We start from the raw sequence: 4,246 nt of genomic DNA, 5'->3' as shown, positions 1-4,246 counted from the left end.
AAAGAATCTTGATTCAATCTTGTCTTGCACTCAAGTTAATTGAGGAATTCACCCAAAGGATGTTAAGGGCACTGGGACAAAGGACATTAAGGACATTGAGGAATGTCCAGTGTGTTTCTAGTTACAAAAATCGATGCATCCTCTGAAAGAGTATTGGGAACTTTGCTTAGTCCTGCTCTCTCTCCTTTTCTTCTCCTGCTTATCAAGAGCTGTAATCAAGAGCACCCCATTAAAGGAGTGAGTACTCATAGCAAGGAGGCAAGAGCTGACAGGAAAATAAATCTTGACTACATATATATATATATATATATATATATATATATGTATATAGCCATTTATCCCTCCCACGTTAAACATTCTTATTTCTAACAAGTCATATTCACAGTCTGGCCTCTCAAAACTTATCTTTAGTAAAAACAAATCGTCTGCCTGAAGTGGTAATTTCCATTACCTCAAAACCGCTTCAAATACCAGACTTCTCTACAGTTTCAAGTATCATGTTATGTGTTGCCATCACTTCATTCACTTCTGTTAACTGAGTCAAAAGGTTAGTCTTTAAGCTTAATCATATTACACAGAGACTTCTCAAGATCTTTTTTCAATGATTTAAATGCAGAATAAATAAAATTAAGAAAAATAATTTATTAGAGAAATTTTAGAAAGTAAAATAACTTGGCTCTAATTCTAGGTTCTGAAACATTTTTTTCCCCACTAGCCTCCAAGAGATACATCAAATCTAAGTACCTAATTTCCTCAGTAAATCTCAACATATTCCTGGATAACATCTTTGCACTGAAACTGATGAACTAAGCAACGTTCCAAGACCTTGGCTTTAGCTGTCATGATTTGTTTTATACAGTAACCAAATGTTGACCAGCTAAATGCTGAAATAAATTTCCTTTAAAAGGCTTACACTAATTTTGAAATCTTCTATTACAAACTACAGTAAAAAGTCTTTTCAATACCAGTTCCTAAAAGGAATCTGTCGCCTAGACAAAACATGGAAATAAAATATTCACTAAGTTTTTCCCAGGAAATCAGCTCAATATGCTCACAGTTCTGAAGATACATAAATCCATTCTAACTTCTGTTATTACTAAATAATCCTGCATTGCATAATCAATGAGCAAATATTGGTTGATAGCCACTATCAATTTTTATTAGAAAGGTTAAAAATAGGATAATTACTACTCAAATTATTCCAATGAGGATTTTAAAAGTACTGTTGGACTATTTCACTACTTTCCATTCCAGAAAAGATCAGAGTCACTATCTTCTTGTACTATTCATGGGTCTTTCTAGGCACACTTGTTGAAATCATAAAGAAAAAATTGCAAATGTAAAACAGTCTTTTGAGGCTGATTTAAAGGGGATTTATTTTTCTATTCTTTAAGATTTATTTCAAATTAGCTCTTGGTAAATGTTCTGATCTCAAGTCTGAGTTTGAGTGATAATTCAAGAAACAAAGACAAACAGAAGAATATGTGTAAAATTACTATCTCCTTAGTCATAACATAAATCCTGTATAGTGATACGAGAAATAAACGATGCCTAAGTGTAATGGACAAAAGACGTAAGCAATGGTTAACAAATGTACTTTACAGATGATTTATATTGATAATCAACAATGCATATGAAGACAAAATGAATTTTTTTTATCCATCAAATTGTCATAGTTTCCTTTATTTAAGTGTAATTTAGAAAATTGGCAGTGGTTTTAGGAAACAAATACTCAGCCTCTGATATTTAGAGTATTAAGTGATACCAACTTTCTCAAGGGCAATTGGCAATATATATCAAATGTCTTAAGGCATGTATACTATTTGATCCAGCAAATCTACTCCTAGGAATGTATTTTTTTTAAAAATGATGAGAAATGAAAATTTAAATTAAATAATGAGCATCGTGTAATATGTATGGGAGTATAAAACTGAACACAGTTCAAATAACTAAGCAAGTATTTGTTAAATAAATTATAGTATATTCATATAATAGCTACATTATAGCCATTTAAAATTTTAAGAGATTTATTTCGTATTTTTAATTGATAAATGTTAGATAATAATATGCCTAGTATGATTCAAATTTGTTTAAATATACATGAACATGTGGTGTGTGTGTATCTGAAATGGTATACATTTAAGTGTTATGAATGGTTAGGCTTAGGTGATAAAGTTGAGTAAGTATTGATTACTTGGATTTTATTTTATACTTATACTTTATTTTATACTTATACTTTTCAAATTAACTACAATGAACATATATTATTCCAGAAAAATAAACATTATTCTTAAATCACTTAAGAATAAATATTATTTTTAAACTGCTATTTTAACAGTTTCATATCATAGATACTACCTTCCTATACTATACTTAAACTGCATTTATATCACTGCAAATAACAAAAACAAAATCAAATGCTATACAAAAAGATGATATAAACAGTAGCATATAATCAATCCTGTAAAAATGTTGATTGTCAGAATTTGGCAATAATGAAACAGACATATCTAATTTGGAATTTTGAATAGATTGCAAACGATGATAAATAGTCTGCATTAAACAGATGTACAGTGTGTGACTTACAATCTGTGCAATTTTATATATGTCATACTTCAGTGAAAAACATTAAAAGCGAATCCAGCCATTGACCCCTGGCTTGCTCCTAAAGACTCACAGCCGAGTTGGCAGGAAACCTGAAAGGTCACTGAGTCTAGCCCCTCACCCCACCTCCTCAGAGCTACAGATAAGAAATGCTGCAATGGCTTGGGAAGCATTCCCCTGTTTAAACAGCCCCGATAACACCTTACTCCTCACAATGAACCACAAACCATCTGCCTCCTTTCAACTTTCAGGCATAGTCTGAGAAAATCAGCTACAGGCATGCTTGAGTGTAGACAGTTGAGAAGATCATCGACCACGAAAGCCTAGAATGCATCCTGTCACGTGGCCTGGGGACTGTGGCTGTCATAGCAGCTCTGGTGGGCATGATTGAAGGATGATGACAGTTGTGCGCCCAGAAATTACAGTGTGGTCAAAGAAAGCAGGACAAGTGCAAACAGCAGGGCCAGAATTTCTATGGCTTGGCTGATGGTAAGCTGAATTTCTTTTTCCAAACCCAGTGGTGCAGTGGGGTATGGATGTCCCATAATCAAGAACTAAAGGAAGAGATGCTTGCAATAGATAATGGAAACAGACAGTTCAAGTGCAGCCAAAGACTTTTGCTCTTTTGGAACTAAGGCCATACCTCAAATGAGCTACAAATAAGACTGTTTGGTGAATCAGGACTTTGCCTGAATTTTTAAAACGATAAAGAGGACTTACTAAGAATCCTTTGAGGGCAGTTCGTTTTTTTGACTCAGATCACTCAGTCAACAATTTATCATTAGATTAAAAAATATCCCCAGACCAACAAAAAACAGGATATTTATCCTATGATTTAAGATTGGATTTTACTCTTGAGTCTTTATTTTAAAAGCTATACAACTCTAACTAAATTACTCACTCTTGTATAGTTTCAACTCATTCATTAGTAAAGTGTCATTGAACCATTTAAGATCACGTTTATTCCAGTGAGTCTGAAAGTAAATCTAGAAACTATAATTCTAAATTTATAATCCCACAGTAAAGACATCTCTGTAAAGAGAAAGCAATCTCCTAAGATTTTTAAACACAACATAATTTCCATGTTTACAAAAGCTGTATTGTGTATGAATATTATGGAACCAACCCCATCTCATTACAGTCACAAGGGGAAAGATAAAGACAGAGAGGGCGTGTCCACAAGGAAAGGGCAACCTATTGCCTCTGTAGCCAATCAGTGAATCCCCTACATATGAATAAATTCTATTCGGAGGGCACATTTGTTAAGTTCAATTGTTCCTATGTCCAACAAAGTTAGCCTAGGTATCTAACACCATCAGCTATATAGTACTGTACTGTAATAGATGTACAATCCTTCTCACACAAATAATACATAAAAAATCAACAGAAAAAATAAAGAAAACACTTTAAATCTTATAGTACAGTACCTTGAAAAGTACAGTAGTACCAGCCACATCACTGCTGTTTTTATGCTTGCTTCCAGAATCCTGGGCTTGAAGTAAAGATACTGTATATCTGTACTCTCTACAGTACTATATAGTAAAGCACAGAAAAGCATAACTACTTGTACAGGATGCACACAGGTGACAATATACACCAGACATATGAAATAACTTACGTGACTGGACATGCAAGTGCATGG

At 33.3% G+C, this 4,246-nt stretch overlaps 1 protein-coding gene and 1 long non-coding RNA gene across 2 annotated transcripts in view; one reads left to right on the top strand and one right to left on the bottom strand.

Moving 5' to 3' along the window:
• P3H2 (prolyl 3-hydroxylase 2) overlaps positions 1-4,246 on the bottom strand; it is a 179,382-nt gene that overhangs the window by 127,711 nt on the left and 47,425 nt on the right.
• Positions 20-3,446, top strand: LOC112447425 (uncharacterized). The gene is made up of 2 exons (XR_003035622.2): positions 20-237; positions 2,856-3,446. It is a non-coding gene; the product is annotated as an uncharacterized lncRNA (long non-coding RNA).

The sequence above is a fragment of the Bos taurus genome, chromosome 1 (genome assembly GCF_002263795.3).
Source record: "Bos taurus isolate L1 Dominette 01449 registration number 42190680 breed Hereford chromosome 1, ARS-UCD2.0, whole genome shotgun sequence".
Classification (NCBI taxonomy): Eukaryota; Metazoa; Chordata; class Mammalia; order Artiodactyla; family Bovidae; genus Bos; species Bos taurus.
This window is presented reverse-complemented; position numbering and strand designations above follow the sequence as displayed.